This window comes from Limulus polyphemus, unplaced genomic scaffold (genome assembly GCF_000517525.1).
Source record: "Limulus polyphemus unplaced genomic scaffold, Limulus_polyphemus-2.1.2 Scaffold37, whole genome shotgun sequence".
Classification (NCBI taxonomy): domain Eukaryota; kingdom Metazoa; phylum Arthropoda; class Merostomata; order Xiphosura; family Limulidae; genus Limulus; species Limulus polyphemus.
This window is the reverse complement of record NW_013665647.1, coordinates 1262927-1273185: the sequence shown is the minus strand read 5'-3', so window position 1 is coordinate 1273185 and position 10259 is coordinate 1262927.

Sequence of the window (10259 nt, the reverse complement as noted above, 5' to 3'; positions counted from 1 at the left end):
AGCGAATCTTGATTCGTCTGAGAACAATACGGTCTTCCAAAAGTCCAGACGCTTGGTCATCATATCATTTGCCCACTTTTTTCGTCTGACTATGTTGGCAGGTCTTAATAAGGGCTTCCGTCTAGCTGCTCTGCAACGATAACCCAATCTTAAGACATTCCATCTTGACAACAGCCCAGTAGAGTAGTTTCCGTTACAAAAGGCTCATCATATAGCTATCATGTTCAAAGCACACCGCTCCTCTCTGCAACATTCCATAATCTATCTACTGTATGAGGACAACGGTTTTCCAGCGCCGATTAAATAGACCGATCGCATAGAAATACAAAGGCGCGGCATCCTAAGACATTATCATTATATGTCATATTATGGAATACCATGAATACCCGTTTCATTCTCCAACTGTTACAGGTATACGACAGTTTAACAGATATGTATAGAAGCAGCTTGTGTACACGTCAATTGCGTTGTTTTTCCAGAAAGAGATCCTTCTTAATTGTGTTAAGTACTGTTACCTGGTTACCTGGGACAGGTGAATAGCTTTCGCCACTTATCATAGTATTTGTAGATTATCACCTGTTACAAGACACAGCTCTCTTCTTACTACAACTGACTTACGACTTACTGCAAGTCTCTTTCTGGATGTTCATGATGCCCGAAACTGATCTAGATTTCTTTATTTTTCAATGCCATTAAGTACAAGGGATATCCCCGTCCTTATGATGTAAGTGGACGAATATCTTGGGTTGAAAAGGGCTGTTACATACCCTTCTCATGTGCGATTTCTTTGGTATCGCATTACCTAAGGAACACCAGTGTCAAAATTTAGTTCTGATATATGCCCTTCCCCGCGACTTTATACCTGCTGTGACTTGCATATTTAAATAACAAATTCACATAGAGTATGAAGTAGAAGAAATGCATTATAGTATTTTATTTCCCTTTCTTGGGGGAAATTTTGGCCAAAGGCTTTTATTTTAAATGATCATGCACAATTGTATATGAGTGAGCGAGCAGGAAACAACACATGAGAAACATTGGTGTATTAATTAATATGATTTGGGGGGGGGGCTAGAAATGGGGACACTATATAGTTGACACATTCGAAATACAGCATTATAAGAGAAGTAAAACAAGAAATAATTTCAGAGATTTGCCTTGCAATACCTAATTTTTAACTTAGTGCTCTTAAGAATATAAAATATACTTGCTTATCAAGATAAATAATTCAACAGGCAAATAAATATACATAAATGTTAAACTGACACTAAGGTAGACGTAGAAAGAAGTTTTGATAAACAACTGGACAAATAAAACTGATGAACGAAAAAAATACAACTACAAACAGAAAGCGGGAGAATCAGGAGACCAAACTTAGATGGCTAAACCAAATTGATTTTTGTTTGTTGTTCAGCATAAAACCCCAGAAAGAGCTATTTGTGATTATTCATATGGGTGTCGAAAACAAATTTATTCGTGTTATAAGCCCTAAACAGGAATGATACGTTTACAACACATACTAGACTGTCCACAACGTATGAGCTTAGTGGCCCGACATGACCAGTGGATAGGACGCGTGACTCGCAATCTGAGGGTCGCGGGTTCGAATCCCCGTCCCACCAAACATGCTTGCCCTTTCAGCCGTGGGGGCGTTATAACGTTATGGTCAATCCCACTATTCGTTGGTACAAGAGTAGCTCAAGAGTTAGTGGTGGGTGGTTCCGTTCTAGTCTTTCACTACTAAATTAGAGACGTGTAGCTTTCAAAACAAACCAGACAAGCAAACTGAGCTTAGTGAACCAGTAAAACATGAAAGGTAGATAACGTTTCTACAAGTATTCAGGTACGTCTAACTCTATTATTCCCCAGTGGCTCAGGGGTTTATGACGCTAAAATCGGGTATCGATACCAGTTGTGGCCAAAGCACAGATAACCCATTGTGTAGCTTTGCCTTTAACAACAAACATACTCAACACTTCACTTACTTTCTTCTGTCTGTCTGTTTATATACATATATATTCCATTTGTCTATTTGAAGCATATAATTCAGATATATTCCAAAAATTATGTATTATATAATACTGTATTCTGATCATGATATTTAGTTTAACTGGTTAAGAAAGATTATAACATATAACTCTATTTGAAAGAAAATTTATAATGTCCATTGTCCTTTCAAGTATTTTATCCATTTTCTTGTAGAAACAGAGATATTTTAATTCTTTATTTTTAATATAACTTCGTTTCTTATTGAAGATTATTGAATATTCGGGCTTTTATTGTGGTCAACAGATAGTCTTAGTATTTTACTAATGCATTTTCTTGGTTTGTAATTTAACTTGCTAATTCTCTCAACAAAACGCAATTAATTAATGCAAATAATCCTAACTAAATGCTTATTGATAATAAATTCCATTACTTACTGATTGAATATGTTTCTGTAATTACTTTTGGCAAGTTTTGAAACGAAATACTTTGTAATTATATCTAACTTCTCCTCTCTGCTTATACATATATGCATCATTGAAACATATTAAACTGATTAATTTACCCGATAAACGACTTTTCTGTTACATATTCTTACTGTAATCAAGAGACTGTGTCTGTATATAAAGTACGGTAATTGGTAAATCATTCCAATTAGTATATTTATCTGTTCTTTTAGAACAAAGTTTGTGAATCAGAAGATCAATTAATCACGGAAAATTCAAGTGTTACAGAGATAAGTTATTTTGTGGGGAATTAGATGAATTATAAATATTTAAGTATTTAACCCAGAAAAATCAAAATCTAACTAATTACATAGGTAGAATCCTGATAGTCAATCAGTCCCTTAGAGTAGATGGCGGGTGGTAGGTTGCTGCTGACTGGCTACCTTCCCACTGGCCAGTAGTTCAAAATTAGAGATGGCGGCACATAGCCTTATTGCTTTGCTATAAATACAAAATGCAATTACGAAAACACATACCCAGAGAAGACGTTAACAAGGGTTAAAAGAAATATTTTTATCGTCTGGAATTGTATATGGGTTTCCAGAATAAAATTAATTTGTGGCGGTCAATTAGTTATACATATTTCTGGAGGACATAACTAAAAATGATCATAATAACGTATATATATAATTGAAAACAGCTATTAGTGAAACAAATAAAGAGTCCTAGCTCATTTTTCTTTTTGCAGAAACTAAGGGAAAAGTGGCGAAAAGTTTTTCAGATTAAATTAATATCTCTTCTAGTGATTTAATACAAATGTATAATGCAAAACATTAATACTAGTTTTATAATACCAATATAAGGGGCGTTATAATTAACGTCCTGGTAGTTAGGGCACTAGACTAGTAGTCTGCGGGTCGTGGGATGAAAAACCGTAAGCGAAAATGTTCGCTCTTTCGGCAGTGATGGCCTTATAATGTGACGGTCAATCCCACTGTTAGTTGGTAGAGAGTAGCCTATCAGTTGGTTGGTGTTGGTTTTGACTACTTGCCTTCCCTCTAGTCTATCAATTCTAAATTTGGGATGGCTAGCGCAGATAGCCCCCCGAGTAACATTGCGCGGAATTAAAAAAAAATCTATGCAAAAACTCCTGTAATTCAGTGCATGTATGTATATAATGTACTTTACAATATCATGTGATTTTAAAACAACCAATCCTCTAAAATTATATTTTGATATGTGGCTTCATCTTGTCAAAAATTTATATTATCCATAAACTGACTATCACTACGCTTGAACATAATTGTTATGCCTACATTATTATATTTTAGAAATTGTGTCTTATGGTGCAATAAAGAAAGTAAAAAAAAAGTAGCATTAACATTCAGCTAAATTTTTACTATTGCTTTTAAAAGTCAGGCAGAACTGGATGGATCCAAGTTTAATGTTTATCGTGTAACATTTGTAAAATACCAACATTATGGATAAGCCTGCAAAATTATATTCTGGATTAATCATTTGTCTTTGTTGATCCCAAACTATCCAACCAGGTGTCTCTAGTAAGAGGATTATCTTTTATTATCGAGAACAGAGTTATTTAATAATTACTCTCATTTTACCGCCATCTGTTGTCCAACGTATAAACTACTGCTCACATTTCTATACTCATAGTCAATGTATAAAAGTTACAAGTTATCTTGAGAAGCATTGATTTGTGTTACAAAACTACATAACGTTTAAACAATCATTATTTCAAGACAAACATGCAATAAACGAAAACATTTATCATACCATTTTATCTTTATATTGATGTGACATCCAAAGTATATAAATCAAAACATTCTTTAAGTCATTCGAAGAAACGTCTTACGTAACAACCTGATCAATATACTATTATTGTGCTAAGATCATGACGATTAGCTACCAGTTTTATAAGCAATTATATTCACATAAACACAAAAAAGGTGAAATTCATTATTGTTAGAATTTGTACTTCATTTTATTATGTGATTCGTATGCTATTCCTGTATGTATAACCAAAAAAGTTATGGACTCAATAGCAATTTGGGGTGAAAAATGTTTGTATGTTTACGTGTTGGTCCTACAAGGAATCAAGTTTGACTTGGCGCGATAGGCAAGAAAAAACACACAAGGTGTAAAACGTTCGGACGTGGCCCCCACACGTCTATCCGCAGGGTGCCTTGTCTATCTATATGCCTACTGTTGTTAACTTATCTCAACCAAATTTGTTGTGCACTCTTAGGGCACCCCGGGAAGTGGCCTACGTAGGACTATAGTCAAATCTAGCCCTGTGGTTTTCTCGCACAATGAACGGGTACGTCAGCTAGTATAAAATAAGAAAAAGTTAACAAAAACAAAATTATAATTCTGACCTTTACCCTGTCTCACTGTTAAAAGCGTTCTGCCACCACAAATATGGCAGCAAACATACCTTTGCTATATTATACTATACTATGGGTTGTTACAATTGTAACCGATTCAAAATTATTATAATAAAGCATTTGATGAGAGTTGTATTAAAATTATCTCCTCACAAATATTTTAAGGATTCTAAATTATTCATATATTAAAGTTTGTATGATTAAGAGCCTTGACAAGATCACACTAGCAATAAACTCCAAATCCAATTACTCTTTTATATTCTATATGTTTATTTAATAAAAAGAGTTAAATATGAACCGAGAAGAATAATGTTGGTTTCTGAGAAGTAATTATATAAACGGTAAAAATTTAAAGAAACGCCCTATCCATTGCTGCTAAAACGGCTGAGTTTTGTTTTTTAGACTAAGAGAAAATTTACAAGTTTTTGACTTTCTATTAATTGAAAGGAGAAACTTCATCCTGTTCTTTTATTAAATTCCTTTTTGTTTATCATATGCAAGGGTATGGGCGTGGCTACCGTAATACATAATGTAATTAATCTGCTCCTATATCATGCTTAACCTAAGCCAAACCTTAACCCGTTAAACTAATATACACACAGAACCTCCACCTTTAGTTTCATAGTTAGCATTGTGGAGGTTTAGAGTACAACTGAATAAGCAGGTGGAAGAGAGCAGAAGGTTGACAGGCTTTTAATTATAAAGTGTCAACAATGAAAAATAAGGTAATTTGTCATATGTGTTCGTATGAAGAAGCTTTTTGTTTTGTAGCCTGATCTCAACTTGAAAGGTACCATAGAGTTGAAGAATCCGAATATCTCGTTGCAAGCTGGTATTGGACTTCACTGTTTAGTCATATAGAGTATATATAGTTAATAGCTGGTGGAAACAAAAATATTAGTATGGTAGAAAAACAGTTTAATGTACTTGACATTTCGAAGAAGGTGGTTCTTCAGAAGAGGAAGTTCTTAATTGTGTTCATGTTTGGCTTATCTCCTCAGCCACACAAAATAATTACTTAAGTATAAAAATGTCACAAATTAATTTGTGAGCACAAGAACAGCAAAAAGAGAAATGTATTGCAATAAAAATGTGTTCAATAATTGCAGAGGGAAGCAGAAAAAAATTTGGAAAGATAAAATTCACGCAATATCTCGGTATATAAATTCATATGCATATACGAACACTTATAGGTCTATAATGTTATTGATAGAGAAACATGAAAACTTAAAGTAAAAAAATAATAATCTTCTCACACTTTTTATGTTTTTTTGTCGCTACTAAAATTTTATACTTACATGAAATGCTGGAGAGTCTTCATTGTATAAAGACCTGTCCAATCTCAATCGTAACCTTGAAATAGGAAGAGATTCAATGCAAGGTTGATATATATTTCGTTACTACCGAAAACTACATCTTTCAGTAATCGAAAAACAATAACATGCACACATTAGTTTTTGTTTTTATTTACTTTTCAACGATAGCGGATAGTGAAACATAGTTTAGATAAAATATTGAGTTAATGCAAAATTTGTACGTCGCGAAAATAAATCACGAGCAAAACGTGATATTTTATAATTCAACCTAAAATAACTTAAAATATTTGGCTTGATAATTTGTACATTCAAAATATGAGATGTACTTTCAGAATATTATACCCCTCTCGTTGATACAAATGTATTTGTTGTAAGAAAATCTCACATTTCGTGTAATAAAGACGAATGAAGGATACGGGAATATTGATACAGATGTATCTATGACATGTTACAAGATATAACTTATATATATTGTACAGAGATTACTGTTACATTGGTCTTCAAGGTATGCTTAGGTTTTGTAATAACTAATGAATGTAGTTTGTTTTCTCAGCTCTCTGTTTAAGTTATTCCTTAATGCTATTGTAGTATCAATGTGCCTTTCCTATTAGCTTATTATTTCTCATTATTTACACAACCTTAAGGGTCTTACTATAATATTTTTCAGAACCAATTTTCTTACTGGTACAAAATTAATACTCAAGGCTACTCTGTTCTTAGCTTTTTAAATCTAAAATATAATAATTACTTTAATATATTCTTAAAATTTGTAGCTGCTTTCCAGAATTATTTTAAATTGAACTTTCTTTAAGGTGCATACAGGTGAGACTTAGTTTAAAATTGAGTTTATAAGGTACATACACATACTTTATGACAAGTAGTGTATATCTCTACCGATGTGTGGCCTAGAATAGTTCTATTTATGTATTACAAATAACAATACAAGGGACACACTCGTTCTGCTTGGAGAAAGTGTCCCTGAGAGTTTTCAACTGATGTTTAACTAACTGATACCACCTTGTGGTCAAAACTGGATGTAATGAATAAAATAATCACATCCATTATTCTCGTACTGTTTAAATAGCTGCCTTAAACAAGTGAATCACAGATATTAGAAAATTAAAACGTAAATATTCTTTCAATATATAGTGTTGAAAACATTTATTATAGACAATTATTTTGTAAAAAAAATCATCAAAGACTTACAAAAGACTTGTATGAAGTGCTATAAAGCAACTGTTATTCACATTCGTTATAAAGATTAACGCTTAAATAAATAACGGAAATAGTTATACTCGATATATTCTTCACAATTAGGTCATTTTAAAAAGTAAACCTTAAACACTTTCCATAGAAATCTTTGTTAAACATGGATCTATTCGAATTCTGGAGTTCTGCAATGATTGAATCCGTACATTTGATCAAAGCCTGTCAGTCAGCTTTTGTGCTACAATGTCTGCTTTCCTAGCCCCGTAACACACAAAAAGGGCAGTTTCGTCAGAGGAAGTGCAACAAAAGACACAAATATGATCCTGGGGTGGTAAAAACCACACTTTTTGGCATTTTGATAACAACAACTTTGACTTGTGTTTTCAATACAAAGAATACTAGGCGAGGATAATGGAAGAGAGGATAGGTTGGTGCCTTTGTTCACACGCTTCAATAGCATTCTGTGTAAATGTATGTTTTTAATGAAGTAAAGTGTTTGTGTGAAATTCACACTGTTTTGCTTCATTAGGGAAAATATGGACTCCTTGTTTTAATTTAATAATTATTGGATAATACTGAAGCATACTAAAATAGTTCTACCCATATTTCTTCAAACTGTATCTATGTGTCCGTTCAGTGAGGTGTTTAGTATCATCCAAGAAAAAAAATTATTAGATATCGAGAAATAAAGGTATTGTTAATATCACAGCAAATAATGTACGAAATATGATAAATAAATCTTAAAAATATTGTTTGAATTATGTCTCGAATTCCAACAGACATTGATCGTTATATGATATTGGATTCGAATTTATCTGGAGAATATAATTATTATTTTGATAATTTACCAAGTGAGCACATTACAGCTATACATTTGAAGTTAACGGATCGAATAACTTTCTTTGGAAGTTACCTGTACATTTTTCTCAATATATTTCACTTGAGTTAAAATTATAACGAGAAATCTCAGTTTAATAATATGTTTGTCGTACAAACTCTTTTTGGTCAGATTTTAAGATTGTAAGTGTTCTGGAAGAACATATTTTTCTTCTGTTCCTCATAATTTTAGCATTAAAGTTTCAATATTGAAGTTTTTGAAACAAAATGGTAAAAGAAAATGAGTGTTATGCTTCTAAAGATCCGTATAATTTCTTATTGTATTGTCCATGGATTTAAAAATAGTTAATCTATTTCTATTGATATGAACAAAGTCATATCGCTGCGTTTGATATCACTAATAGTTCCGTACATCAGATCTTGGATCACTAGAGGAGTTCATACTGGAGTTCTTACTGAGTGATTGTTAGTCCTATATAATAAATGTAGCAATGTCGTCAAGTGAATAAGTAAAATAAAATATTTATTTTTTTAAGAGCATTGGAACTTGAACACACTTCTCTGCATTTTCTTCATAAGTCCCCCCCATTTTGGTTCTACTAATATTACTTTGGTATGACGACATTTTTACTGTCTCTGATTTGGTTTAGGCCTAATTTGTAATTATGCGACAAAACCAACCTATTTATTTTGTTTTATCACCTTCTTCTTTGAATTTTGCGTGTTGATAGGAGGCATAAACTTGTGATTAAGAATATTAATTATGTTTGTAATTTTTTCTACTTTATATATATGTGCAGTTGAATGTTCAGAAACAATATGAGGCGTGGCATCATAGTGTCACACGAGAAGACCTTTGAACAGCGGATGGACATTGACCTATTAACTTAACCATTTACTCATGTTCAGGATATATAAAATAAATAACCATTGCCCTGCGAATGCTCTCTTATTGGATCCATGTGGATTTCCTTCCAAACACTCCTCGTATTGAGTCTCAAAAGATTTTCTTCTTAACATGCTTCTCGTATTGGGTTCCTGAAGTTTTCCTTCCTAACACCCCTCGTATTGGGTTCCTGCAGTTTTCCTTCCTAACACCCCTCGTATTGGCTCCCTGTAGAATTCCTTCCAAACACTCCTCGTATTTGGTCTCCGTGGATTTTCTTACAAACACTTCTCGTACTTGGTTCCCGTGGATTTCCTTCCAAACGCTCCTCGTATTGGATCTCTGTGGATTTCCTTCCAAATGCCCCTCGTATTGGATCATAGGTGATTTACTTGTGAACGCTTTCCTCATACTGGGTCCCTGTGGATTTCCTTTCAAATACCCCTCGTATTGGATCCCTGTGGATTTCCTTTCAAATACTCCTCGTATTGGATCCTAGGGGATTTCTTCCGAACACTTTCCACATATTGGGCCCATATTGGGATTTCCTTCCAAGCACTCCTTGTATTCCGGTTTTGTTGGGTGATTTCTATCGATTTCGTATTAATTTTTATCTAGATTTCTTATTTGACTTAGGGTTATTTAGGATTAAGAATATGAATTACGATCGGGAATTTTTTTGTATGTCATATGAACGTACATTTGAATGTTGAGAAACATGAAATTTAATTTCCAATAGACCGAGCATTTAACATTACAACCAATAAATGAGCTCGAATCGTGTTAAAGTGTGTGCAGCCAGACGTTCTCTCTAAACAAACATTTCAAGTTTCGTATTAATTTTTCTTTAGATTTTTTTATTTGTCTTAGGGATATTTACAATGTTTATATGATTTAATTAACAGAAACTCTGTGGTATTTAAGTGCAGTGCCTGAAACATAGCATGCATATTCTATCTACATTTATATTCCAACTAACCTCCCACACACACACCACAGGTCGGTAATTTATGGTACAAGTTTCATAATGACTTAAAAACGGGTTTTGTATTTCCCTTAGTTGAGAATGAATGCCTTTTTTGTAGCTTTGTCTTAACTACAAATAAATGAAACAACAACTCACCAGATTATTTAATAAGTTTATTGGATTTTCCTTTTCCATAAAGTAAATGTCATA